At 38.6% G+C, this 14,313-nt stretch overlaps 1 pseudogene; it reads right to left on the bottom strand.

Annotated features, from left to right (window-relative positions):
• Positions 1-10,368: 10,368 nt before the first annotated feature.
• On the bottom strand, positions 10,369-10,487 carry LOC118613019 (annotated as a pseudogene).
• Positions 10,488-14,313: the final 3,826 nt, after the last annotated feature.

Genomic DNA, 14,313 nt, shown 5'->3' with positions numbered 1-14,313 from the left:
TATATATGACTAGGGGCTGACCATAATTGTTTTCAGTATTAATCTCTTCTTGTATTGCTACTATAGCTATGGAAAGAAGAATCAGAAAATGGTACCCGATACCCAAGTCTCAGAGCCCACAGATACTGCCGGGATATAAATGATATCAATCCCCAACTGCTTCAGCCATCAGGAAAATACACTCCGATTGTATTTCAAAAAGTCTGCCACCTACAGCCCCAGTCTCACTCCATCTTGTACTATACATGCAGATGCTGTGCCCATGAGAGTGACCTTCAGGAGCAACTGGCACCTCCAGGCTCATTTTCTCAGTGTCTTGGACGGGATTTCGTTTGTTGTTGTTGTTATTAGTCTAGTAACAATCACAACATCTCCTCTATCTAACTAACCCATTTTTTACCTAAATATTCTTTGGTCACTGTCTCTACCTTCAGTGTCTGTGGTGGATTTTGACCAAACCTGGTAGCTACCAATGTCCTTCCCTGAGATATGAGTTTGCTTCTCTGTGGCCTCCACCTTGCTTTGCAGGGACCTGCACTCAGCTTCTTTCCCTACCTCATCTGCCTCCTGTCTCTGCATCTGAGCCATTCTCTTACTCACCTGCCTATTCCCTCTGCCTGCCTATTCCCTCTGTACTTGAATCATTCTCTGTCCCACCTGCCTCCCTCTCTCTGCACCTGACCAAGTTCCCTTCTCACCTGCCCCATTCCCTCTGCAATGAAGCCATGGCATATGTCTCCTTGGTAGCGCCTTTTTCTCTCATCACTATCCCTTTGTATGTACAACCTTATTTCCTGGGAATGCACTCTTCACTTTCTCTATCTTATTACTACTATCATTAAGGTTTACTTTCTATAGGAAGTCTTTCCTTCTGGTAGACATTCCTCCCCTATGCCTTCACCATGGCTTTGATACTATGTTATGCTTGTTTTTTCGTTTTGTTTTATTTTGTGTTTTTAGCAAGCCTATCTCTTCTTGGAAGCAGTGAGCCTCTTGGAGCCGAGATTATCTTTTTATACCATTGGTCCTAGGACAATGCCTCAAGATATTAGGTATCAAAAGAAGGACTATTGAATGGCCCTTATTTCAAGAACTATCATCTTCCTAAAGTCTTGATGCTGAACTCTTTGAATTAGACCTTCTTTAACACACCACAAGCCCTAATTGGACATTAGAGCATTAATTAAATCTGTTTTAGATCTCCAGGATCCTCTTAAAGACCACCTTTACCACTGTAGTCAGTTGTTTGTTTTTAGACCTACTTTGGGTCAAGACAAACAGGTTTACAAATCTATTCTTCTCTTTGGTGGAGGCTTCAGGATATTCTGAAGTGAATCTGTGATGCGTTTGACAAATCAAGACCCTTAGGAGATGAAACTCACCAATATAACTGAGCACACTCAACTAGCAATGAATGCATTCACTGTGCTCTTCTAGACCCAGAAATGGGTATCATGTTTATCATTACTGCTAACAATAACATAGTGCTACACAGTTTATGAAAGTGCTTTCTCAAATAGTATGTCAGTTAACCCTGGTAGGTAGGTATTAGTATTATTATTCTTTCTCTCTCTATATATATTTTTCTAGAATACATATATGTATATATACAGATATAGAATGTAGAATATTCTATATAGAATAGACAGACTACATATAGAATACACACACACACACACATATATATATATATTTTTTTTCCTAGAAAAATATCATGATGAAAGATCATGGTATCAAAATTAAATGGACTTAGGTTTGGATCTCACCTCTGCCAATTACTAGCTGTATGTCTTTGGAAAAATCAGTTAATTTTCTTGAGCTTCAGGACTCTTAAGTAGCAGGATATTGTAACCATATCAAATTGAAACTGCCATTTGACTCCATCATTTAAACTTCAGAGATGTTTCATCTTGCTATAAAATTAAAATGGAAGAGAAATAATGCTAATGAAAATGGAGAAAAATTATGAATAATTAAATTGTGCAATATGGAACATTGATCAAGGAATTAAATTGGCTTAATGGAGTTCACTGGAAAAATACTTTCTCCACAAAAATTTATTGATGTTAGCATAATTCTGATTAAAATATTTGTATTTTAAATGTATTTGGGGGCCAAAATGGGGTTGAAATAGTGAGGCCAAATAGCACCATCCCTGATGACCATAATAATAACTGTAATAACTTATCGAATACTATTTCAAGTGCTTTGCATATAATATCATTTAATCATCATAAAAGTCCAGTGGGTAGGGCTTTTGTATGGTTCCATTTTTATAGAAATGGAATCAGGTCTGGCACATATTGAATAGTACACACACATATCACCATGATCACTGCCATCATCATCACCATCATCTCAGCAGCTTCATACTAATAGCAGAATAAAATCCAAGTTCATGGTCAGGGTCTGTAAGGCCCTGTCTCATCTGTTCCTTAGCTTCTTTGCCATTTTTTCTCATTGTTCCCTAGGCCCATCTACACTTACTTCTTTCACTCCTATACAACGAGCATATTTCTGCCTTATGCCCTTTCTAGTTCTAGTTCATGAGATGCTCTTTCCCTAAATAGATGCATGATTTCCTCCATCTTCCTTTCTTTACTCAAGTGCTAACCTCAAGGAGGATTTTCCTGACAATCTTGTCCCAAGTAACCACCTCTACCTTTTTTTTTTTATTTTTATTTATTTATTGTCTGTTTTCTCTACTAGAATATAACACCATGATGGTAGGAATATGTCTGTTTCACTCACTGTTTTATCTGTAGTGTCTAGGACAGTGTCTGTCACATGGTAGGTATTCAAATAATATTCGACTGAATGAAAAGATAAATGAATGTGAGCTCTTTACACACAAACACATGTGCTTGATCTTTCCTTTCCATTTTAGTAATTTATCCAAGAGCCCCAAGCACGAGGTTTCTAAGGGGACATATACCTGGAAGGAAGTCCGCCTGACCACCCAGCTTTACTCTTTCACTGGCCCTGTCCAAACTTTCTGTTCTCCATAAACAGGGTCTTCACCCAACTCTTGGCCTCACAGCAGTCACTATTCTTCCCTTCAGCTCCAATCTGCCACCCCAGGAATGACACAACTTAGTGCGTATTGACAAAACACAAAGTCACTCCTGTGAAAGTCCTTTTTTTTTGAGTGAGGCCATCGTGTTTTAGTTACTTAATGGATTTTTGTGTTTGGACTATGCAAATAATTTCTGATTCTGAGGAACACGTAAATAGCGTGTACCTCTGGAAGGAGAACTGGGGAAGCAGCAGGTGAGGGCTGGCTTCCCAACAGTACTGTCTGTGGCGCTGGACCATGTGCTGGTTGTCTGCTGCTTTACAGATTGCTGCTCTCATTCCTATTGGCAGATGTTACACGCCTCATAGATGTAGTATGTTCGGTCTCCCGGGCAGAAATTGATCTCAATTGAATGACCAGGAAGTCGGACTTACATTGCTTGTAAAAACAGCCACCTTTTCTCTTTAGATAAAAAGAGAGAGAGAGAGAGCGAATAGGATATGTCAATGTTCAGAGAGAGGTGGGAAGGCAAGTGAGAAGAAAAAAAATCAAATATTGATTAAAATCAAAGAAAATATTGAAAGTAGATAAGATTTAAAGTTTATTCTTCTGAGCAGGGTAAAAAAATCAGAATTAAAAAAGTATGGTGGAATTGAAAAAGAGCTTAGAGATCTTTACTTTGAAACTTTGAAATATTTATTCGTGCAAATGAAATCCTAAAGGAGAGAATGGAGAAAAGAAACACAACAAAGTTCCCCTAAAATCAACACAAAAAAATGGAGTCCAGGCCTTGAATAAGATTTTTGCTTTTAATTTTATACTGTTGATCAACATCTTTAAGCAGGTGCAGTCTGACCTGACCCATAAGTTGTATTTTAAACGTGAACGTCAGGTGGATTGTCTCTACATCTATTGGAATAAGTTTCAGTATCTCAAGCATCCACTGATACTTCTGTATCACAAACCAGCCACTGGGTGGGGCAAAGTGCAGAAAAGTGCAGAATTCAAAGGTAAAGTAAGGTAAAGTCTAAGGCAGTCCAGGAGGCAAGAGTATATATGAGGAAATGGCACCAGAGTTAACTAATAAGTATCAGAAAGTAGACAGAGACATGGGTGAAAATCAAGGGAAAGAACCTTCTAGAGGTAACAAAGTGGCAGGAAGAAGACTCGAGGAGAAGTGTTGTTGGTCCAGCTGAATTGAGAAGGAACAGTCTTGCAGATATAGATTTCTTTTGATCCTTTGAAGGTTTAAAAAATAAATAATGGAATAAATTTAATCTTTTCTTTTTTGTAGTGCTTCCTTTAAGAGGTAGTAAGGATATCGTGCCTTTTATGAATAATGCAGTTTGTTTTTAAAAGCTGATCCAATGTAGGACTCTTATCTCAACATGGAAATATATTAATATGTTTTTCCTTTTAAACCGAGATATGAGCATCAATGGGAATAACTACTGTATATTTCAGTGGCTTTACATATAAGATTAATTTAAAAATATTATCATTAGCCCATATCTGACTGTTTTTTGTTTGTTTGTTTTGTTTTTCACTATTCCACACTGTGAAATAAATATCTAATATCTGCAGTCAGGGTCATGTTTGTTGAGATATAAGGTCTAGGACACGTACTAACATGTTTAGTGACTCAAAGACAATAATCCCTATTTGACTTCATTTTATAAATATTTTGTACATGTTAACATGCCAGCCACAAAAAAAAATTATAAATCATGACATTCGACTTGAGTTCTGTGGGGTTGTGAGTGTGTAGCAGGGGAAGTAATGATCCATCTACTTTGAGGCTTATAATGGACATGTCAACACTGTTCCTGCTTGCTAGATGTAAATGAAGCCACTGGACTTTATTTAGGTCAAGTATCCCTTCTTCCATCCCAGGGCAGAGCTGTTTGAACCACAGGTAGAATCTGACCTAGGGCAGCTGATATCCAAGATAGACAAAGGCCTCTGGCATTGCTCGGCTTAGAGAGCTGCTGGACCAATCAGATTCACTTCCTCCAGAATGCAAATTGAGAAATACTGTGAGATCCTACAGAGCTAGGGTTACAGTGGAACCAAAACAATGAGGAAACAGAAACAATAAATATGGACAAGCAGTGAAGCCAGAAAAAGTTTAAAGAGTTGTCTTAAAAAAATGAGCAAGTCAGTAGGAGAAAAACAGAGCAAATGCACAGAAGAAAAAGATCTCATGGGAGAGTGGTCTATGGCCCTGATTGAGAAAGAGAGCAATTGATTCCAAGAACTGCGTTATCTTAAGGTGGTTTGAGTCTGTTTTTGTTCCAAACAATAACAGCAACAATAGCAAACGACAACAACAAAAGCTGACCCTAAATAAAGCAGAGGCGATATGGGTAGACATTATAAGTTTTTGCCTCCTGGAAAGCAGAACATTTAGGCTCCAGTGATTGGGGACTGTGATTTCCAGGATCATGGATGTCATTATAACTCACTGCATCACGATTAGTTTAGAGTTGTACCAGTTAGCATCCAGGCAGGGAAGCAGAAGCCAGTCAAGGTATTTCTAACAGAGAAAGTTTGATCCATGAACTTAGTTACAAAATTATTAGAAGGATTGAAAAAGCAGAACGGGCAAAAAAGAGATTGCTTAAAGATGAGTAATTGTAAGGAGCCATTAACACACCATGAACGTGAAGAATGGGATGGACGATAGTGCTGATTGCTGAGACGACCAGAGTATCTGCTGCTGCTGTTGTTAGAAGCTCCGGCTCCCCTTCATAAGACTCCTAAAGCATGGACGCCGCCCTAACTTATATGCATTTAAGAATCCATATGTAAAACTTGCCCTTCGTGACTTGCTTCTCAGTGGAACAGTCAGCAGCACATGGAACTCTGATGCTGACATCCTGGGATGACTAATTCAGATAGGGCACCAAGGTTCTTGTGCCAAGAGCTTTGTTAAGGATTAAAGCATTCTAATGATTTTGTGACCAATTGCCTGTATTAAATCCCCTCTGTTTTAAAAACCTAAGCTGGTTTCTGTTTTCTAGACTGGTTACTGACTTATATACCTCCCAACTGGTTATGGTTCAGCAGAGTCACAGCTAGAGATTTGCTGCCCTGAGTGAAAGTCTTCCTACTGTCAGAAAGAATGAAGATGAGGTTTAATATCAACAAGTGTGAATTTACAGATTATTAATTTAAGTGAAAAACACCTTTCAATAAGATCTTCATCGGAAGAAACTTAGCTTACATTTGGTGATAAATCTTCTCTAAGCTATAGCTTACTAAATATGAAGTATCAGAAGAAATGCAAATACGATAGTGTGTTAGTCATCCATAACGTTAATTCAGAATCCGTTGAGGGACAAAGCAAGGCCAGCTAACTAATGGGATGCAGTGAGCACTGTGCTGCTGAGGCTGCAGGGTTACTTCCTGTCACCCTGCTGTTGGAGTCATGCAATCTGAACCCAGGAACCTACACGTACCCATATTTACCAAGGCTTCTGTTGAAGATACTGACAGCAACTGACAAATAATGGATTCTGCCTTTCTCCTGTCTTCCAGTCTCACCCAATTCCTCATTCTGGCAGAATCTAAACTTAAGCCAGCTGGGAAAGAAATTTGGGAAAAGTATTTATAGGCTTACTCTCGATCGCTGTGTTACAAAGGGACTCAGAGATGGGTGAAAATGGAAGTGAGAGCCAACAGACAAATAATCCTCTCAAATGCTTAACAAAAAAATGTTATTAGTTACAAAACATTGAACTTTGTATTTAGCTTTCTTATTATTATTGCAAGTCTACAACATGATGCTAGTTGCCTACTTTCTACTTAAAACTCCTTGAATCAGTTATCCAATTATATACCCTCATGGGACCCAGGGCAAAAAACCATGCCCAGCTCTGGGGGTGGACTCTGATGAGTCTAAGCTTGATTATGGATCAGTTTTACCAGTGAAAGGTTTATGGTAAATGACCCACTTCTGGTCAATAATATTACATGAAAATTTTCTGGACAAAGTTCTTGCCAATTCTTTGAGAAAATTAGAAGAGTCTCTTTTTTGTAACACATATTCAAGAAAGCAAATAGCCATGCTTCCTACTGGCAGCTACTCTGCACATGTTGTAGACTTGCAATAATAAGAAGAAAGCTAAATACAACGTTCAATGTTCTGTAACTAATAACATTTTTTTGATAATTAAAGTTGGCAGAGTAGATGGACAAACAGAGCTCTAGAAAGAACCAGGTCCTTTAAGAAATTATTGGGCCACCAAATCAACCAATCCTGAGGTCCCATCCCAGTCCTGTACTACTTATTATATGAGTTAATACATTTTGTTATCGTTTAAACTGATTTGAGTTGTTGGATTTTTGGTTACTAGCGCTAAAATGATCATAATTGACACAGATATATTCAAAACTATTTCTATAATAATATCAGTCCCCCCTCTGTTTTAATAAACCTTCCTAATGAGATAAAGAGGCAGAATTGTATCTAAGACATTAGGAAGTATATTAACACCAGGAACACCAATATAACTATAATTCATTATATTCACTGCAGTAGTTTTAAAAAAGGTGTTATAATTATTAAGAAATTAAGAGCAGCTGCAAAACCACGCTTGGCTGAGAGAACGTTTAACCAAGAGATAGACAGATTTATGGGGTAGGTTTCTTCGAGCTTCTTTGTAATATGGGAGAATGATTCTCCCATATAGTTCTAGAGGTTGTAAATATGACGAAACTGACATGGAGACAAGTTTCAGCGCATTACAAATTATAATTATAGTTTCAGGGCTGTCCAAAAATGGATGGAGCTTCTGGTAGACGAAGGAATAAATCCCTTATCATTGGAGATATTTCAACAGAGATTGGATGACCACTCTGGGAATGTTAGAGAGGAGAATCATATTGTGAGAAGGGGTTAAAAAGATGACAGCTGAGGTCTTCACAACTGTAAGATTGAAGGATTTAACTCCACTTATGTTTACCACAGAGTCCATGCGAAGGAACTCAACCTAATCAGTCTCCATAAAAATGAATTGCCAACAGACAGCTCATCTTTTTCATTATCTTAAGTTCAAACTATATTGTATACTTCAGAAACAATTATTTGTCTTGGGGAGAAAGTCATTCATAAAATTAGATTTTCAGATCTCCGTGGGCTTTGCTTATATTCACCATCCCTCATCTATCCCAGGAGTGGCTGGAAGTCGGCACAAACTGTACCACAAACATTAGAGAAGATACACAAAGCCTGGCAAACTAGTGTCCACACAGTTCGCCCCATGAGGCATGCCTGGAAGCCAACACGAGAGCAACAATTAAAATATCACAAGATGAGCTGTAGACCCCAGTTGGTAGAGCTCCTTTGTCTAATGACCTTTTTCTCGGTATGATAGTAAATACAATAGGCTGGCCTCATAAATCATACCTCCAGAAAATCTCCACAGGGCAGACTTTGACATTGTTTGCATATTCAAATGTCACCCCATTCATAAGAGGAAAGACAAAACACTGTTTTTTCCTCTTAAAAATGTCAGCATGACTGGATTAGAAAAGATAATTCGGAAGTACTTCTAGACAATAATTACCTCTGGCACCTTTCTGCAGTGTACTTAATAAGTGGGAAGATAAATTTCTTAATTTTTAAAAATTATGATTATTACAGTAATTAATCAGCTGCTCAGTGACAGCTTCCTCGAGGGGGGAAAAGTGCCTCAAAGGCCATCTTCTTTCTGTAGGGCGCCTTGTTGATTTCGCATCACATATGCAAAACATATTCTATTATTATTAGCAATAAAACTGCTTGTGGAAGTAGAATTAGCCTCAGTTTCTTAAATAGTCATGAAACGTACATTTTACAAGTAAGAGAGAGAGAAAAAAATCCTAATCCCAAATGCTAGATGGAAATAAATGTTTCAGACTTGCTCAGCTGTGGTTGTTAAACCAATCTCTTACTCTTAATTACATGCAAAAGGTTCCCGGTTCTAATTATAGACCTTGGGGAAATAGCCCATCTCCCCAAACCAATAACGCCTCATGTTAACTTTAGCTCTTTTGTGTTTAATATCCTACTGCTGGATTTCACCTTCCCTAGATGATCTGTAAATTCAGCCTTTTCCACTTCATTTTTCACAGTGCTGCTCAGAGCAGGGGCTAGGAGACCTCACTTTTCCCAGCGATTCTTTTATAACATTTCTTGCTACTTGAGTACAAAATCCTCTAACCTAAGATATCTACATCAGAGGCAAATTCTTTCGGAAAGTCCTTCCTCCACCGTGCTCCTACCTCTCCTTCTGCTACTCACAATCCTTTGATTACTACATCACTGGCTCCTGGATTGATGTGAATGTAGCTTTCTTGTGAGGACTTCCTGTCACAGATGAGGAGGTAGAGAGGAAGGTGGGTCTAGAAGGCAGCTAGCCCGGTGCCTCCCCATCATTGGACCCACTGAACATTCTGATGGTCAAGCAGAGCAGAAGGCAACATGGGTTGGCTGGGCACTTCGAAGCAGAGATAGTCAACACCCAAGGGGCATTAGAGGATGTTCAGTTCGAATGCCTCATTTTTCAGATAAAGAAGTTGAGATCTAGAAAGGGAAAGGAGAGGACTTGTTCACATCACAGAGGTAGTTAATGACCAAGCCAGGATAGTGCTTGGCTGGGTCTGCAGACACCATAGCTAGTGCTTAGAGGTTGTCTAGACTCATCCCAGTGTCACAGTCAACAACTCGAGCAGAGAAAAAGTGAACTAACAAGCTAGGCGTTCACAGCTCTGGGCCCGGGCCCTCCTCTCACCTCTGCTGTGGAAAAAAACACTTCAGGCTTCATGGATCTTGGTTCTTTCACTAGGGAAATGAAGATTCCAAAATCACTCTTCTATGATATTATTAAGGGAGAAAAAAGGGAAAGAGGAGGGGACAAATGTAAAAGGATATTTTGAAGAGCAAAAAATCAAAAGGAATGATTTTTCAAAGGTTTTGTAAATATATCAGACCAGACCATCTCTAACAATTTATAGCATATGCTTGGATAAATTCATCTTAAAATTTTCAGGAATAAGTGCTTTGAAAATGTTCAAATAATGAAGAAATCTTGTGGTGTGTGTATGCATGTGTACTTTCTATGAAGAAAGTCAAGTTGTAACATTTTGTACTTTATATGTAGCTCATATTTACTATTTTGCACACAGTAGATGCTCAGCTCAATACAGTTTAATGTAATTAGTGAATAATGCTTTTCCTGACTGTCCTTTTCTCTATTTTCTTTCCTTTTTCTTTTTTTTTCTTTTTTATTTAGGAGAGGCAACTCTTGGTTGACCTCACAGATTGCAAGGACCTTGTCAGCTTACAATCCCTTATTTTTTATTTTTGATGCCTACAGCACTTGGTCTTCCTAGGTGGTCTCCCATCCAAGTACTAACCAGTCCCAACCCTGCTTAGCTTCCGAGATCAGATGGGATCCGGCTTGTTTAGAGTGGCGTGGCCGTAGACTGACTATCCTTTTCATTGCCCATCTAGATCCTACCCATTTCTTCAGCTCAAGATTCACCAGATGATTTCAGCCATCTATGATTTCTCCGTTTGAATTAATATCTACTGTGCCTAGAGTCAGTGTTCTTCAGTCCAGAGGCAGGCTTTTCTTTATAAACAATGTTCTGTTGGACCTGTTTCTCTCACATGTGTTTGCTTTTGCTTTTCGGTGAGATTGAGTTCCATTAGGGAGGGGGCATGTGTTATAATTCTCTCATAGGACCTCTAGCACCTGGCACAGAGCTCATTTTTAAGCAGGAGATCAGTCTTGCTGGAATTCAGTGATTGTTGGTGACACTATGGCCTTCTGTAAAATATGTGCATATTTACATTTATGGACTCTGTTGGCTATAATCTGTGTTAAACATTTGTTTTGCTAACTCTTATGTAGATAGGTGGAAGTTAACTGCTAAAAGATTTCTGTTCCTCTAGGAGATAAAATATCTCTGAGTCACAGGTGAATTCATATATTAAACAGAGCCAAAAAATCAATCTGAACAGAAATCTAAAGTTAGTTAGCAAGTGAGAAATGGCTGGATAGAAGTTAGCAAACTGATAAACCGTCTGCTTAGAGACCAGGATAATTCTAGATTATTTCTAGAGAAGATGGGAAAATGACTCCAAGAACTAAATATAGGCTATTTCTTCCTTGAGTGGTAAAGAGTTTTTTAGTGTGAAAATTTGACTTGGACTGGGGATAGAGGCATGATTTTAAGTCAATAAATATGGAAGAGGTGACTAAAATTCCAGAGGTAATAAAAGGAAAGACTGGTAAGTTTGATAACTAAAAATTTTTTAAAATGTCTGCATCACAAAAAATACCATAAACAAACTGACAGCTTAGACAAAAATATTCACAACACGTAACACTGACAAAGAACTAATATCTCCAGTAAAGAACTTTTAAAATTGAAGAGGAAAGGACAAAAAAAATTGATGGAGATATGTTTATAAAAGATAGAAAAAGACAGTTCACAGTAAAGGATTCTCAAATAATAAAAAATGTTCAGGCTCACTCTTAATAAATGATGTGCCCATTAAAACAATTGGAAAATACATATGCACAAGGTTGCTCACTGCAGCATTGTTTGCATTTACAAGATATTGAGGAAGCTAGGTGAGGGGTGTATAGGGACTAGCTGTATTATTTTATAAATTTTATGTAAGTCTAATTTAATTCAAAATAAAAAGTTAAAAAATATGTAATCTCTGCCCACTGTTAGACACTCAGCCTACTCTGGTCTGGCCTCCAGTCTCACATCCACCAAATTAGCTCTTACTCAGCTCTTATCCTTTTGTGGTCCCATTTGCTTGACTTTCATGGTACAACACCCTGATTTTCCTTCTTCCACTTCGTTTTTTCTCCTCTGTCTCCTCTGCAAATTCATCCTTTTTATCCAGAGAGTGAGTGCATATCTCAAAGTTAGAATTCCTTAACCTGTGATTGTTTTTTCTTACCTCACTCTACCTCTTTCTTAAGCAATTTCATTCATGCTCAAAGATGTAAATCTAAAAGAGTCACAATTTAATATTTCCAGCCCCATTTCTTATTTGAACTCCATATCTACCTGTACTTGAGATTTGAATTTGTACTGGCCCTTTACACCTAGTATGTCAAAAACTAAGGTCATGATCTACCACCCCTTTCTCGTGGTGGTTTAAATATGTCCATAAGTTACTTGGCACACCTTTCAAAAGTTGGGCCTCATTCCACCTTGAGAGGGGGTTGGTCTTAGTGACTCAACTTATGAATGGAATAGAAACAGAAATGATAGAGTGTGACTTCAGAGACTAGGTCATAAGCTCTTCGGCATCTGCTTCCTCTCTTTTTTGGATCACTCACTCTGGGGAAGCTGGCTGCAATGCTCCTCGTGGAGAAGCCCGTGTGGTAAGGAAGTGAACACCAGCCACAACCACGTGAGAAAGTCTGAATGTAGGCATCCCAGACCCAGTCAAGCCTTCAGATATACACGGTTCTGAGAAATGTCTTGATGGCAACACCCTGAGCCCAAACCACATAGCTACTCAGAATTCCTGATTCTCAGAAACTGAGTAAATGTTTATTAAGCCACTAAGTTTGGGACAATCTACTATGCAATAATAAATAATTAATATAATCCTTTCCCCCTCCTCCAATAAACTGGGTCATATTCTAGTGCTTCTTCTTTTGGTGAATTACTCTCTATTCATCCATTACACAGTCAGAAAAAAAGGCATCACTCATGACAACTAACTCTTATTCATTTCCTCATTTGAATCCATTAGTAAGACCTGTATCTCGAGAATGTATCCACTTCTCTCTCATCTTCACTGTCTCCAGCTGGTCCAGACTAGCATCCTTTCTTGCCTGTATAGCCTTTTAATCACCTGACTCTGGTACCCCTCTGATACACTCTTTACATTGCTTTCAGGGAGATCTCAGAAACACTCACTAATCATGAATGATTTCTCAGCTAGGAGCACTGGCACGAATCCCCAGAGACCCGGAACTCTACCAAAGGCAGGGATAACAAAGGAGGCGCACTAATGGGACAGTGTCTTCCCTCAAGCTGCTCGCTGTCCCCTCCTTGGTCCATTTTAAAGGCCACCATTTGAGAATGGGAGAGCAGCCTTTGATCAATTCGATTGTTATTGCTTATTTGGACGGGTTTTTTTTTGTTTTTCTTTTTTAATTTTTATACTCCTCATTGCTTTTAAATGTAATATATGCTCATAGTTTAAAAAGTCAGAAAATGAATACATTTTTTTTAAGATCAGGAAAAAATTACCTTTAATCTACCATCCTGAAATTTTGGCTTATTTCTTTCAAACCACCCCCCCCCATGCTTTTAGACCTTATTAAGATCATTCTGTATATTAATGTAATTTTCTATTCCATGTTTGTGCTTAAGGTTATAAGATTCTTTCCATATCATTAAAACACTCTATGTAAATATCATTTTAATAGCTGCTTAACATTCTGATATTAGAAATTTCATTTTGAAATTTGTCTTCTTGCCTAATATTAAACAAATTATTTTACTTTTGTGGGGTAAGTGGTGGTGGGGGTGCTAGACTCTGTCTCCATGGCTTGATGACATTTGGAGGTTGCTGTTTAAATATTTAACAAAATTGCATTTCTCTCTTTAGCTATGGCCTCAATCCAAAAGGTAGCAGCCAATCTGCTTGGTGATTCCAGCACTTCCCAACAGTATTTACTCCTTGAGACTTCTAAAGCTAATGCACTCTTGGGCTTCTAGTGGCTAAGCCAATAATGAATGCCTCTAGGATGTCACTCAGGTCAGACACTCTGAGAGAAGGAAAGACGGGAACGGCTGCCTAAGGTATGCACACACCACGTGGCCCTCCGAAAACTCAAACCTAGCTGCATGTCTTTCCTTACAACGTGCAGTGACTACTAATTCATAATATATGGCTCTAATTAATTCTTCCCTCTATCGTGGAGAGAGACTCACCCAAGCATGCCACTGTGACAAAGCTCAAATACGCTGTTCTACTCAACCCCTGGATTTCCTTGCTGGGAACTCATTTTGCAAAACCCATTAAGCTGGCAAATATGCACAGTGCTAGAGAGGAAAGCATCCACCCCCCCATACTGCTATATTTCAGGAAGAAATAGACTTAAAGAAAACAAATTTGACTGTGCCATTTAACTGGGACCACATCTCCTTCAAGAACACCCAGTTCGGACCTGAGAGTAAATAAGGTGTAACTGGCTAGGGCAGGTCCACCAAGAGGAGATATTCTAGACTCATTGGGCTCTGAGACGGGTCCCCAGGAGGTAGAG

This window comes from Rousettus aegyptiacus, unplaced genomic scaffold (genome assembly GCF_014176215.1).
Source record: "Rousettus aegyptiacus isolate mRouAeg1 unplaced genomic scaffold, mRouAeg1.p scaffold_m13_p_17, whole genome shotgun sequence".
NCBI classification, from domain to species: Eukaryota; Metazoa; Chordata; class Mammalia; order Chiroptera; family Pteropodidae; genus Rousettus; species Rousettus aegyptiacus.
This window is presented reverse-complemented; position numbering and strand designations above follow the sequence as displayed.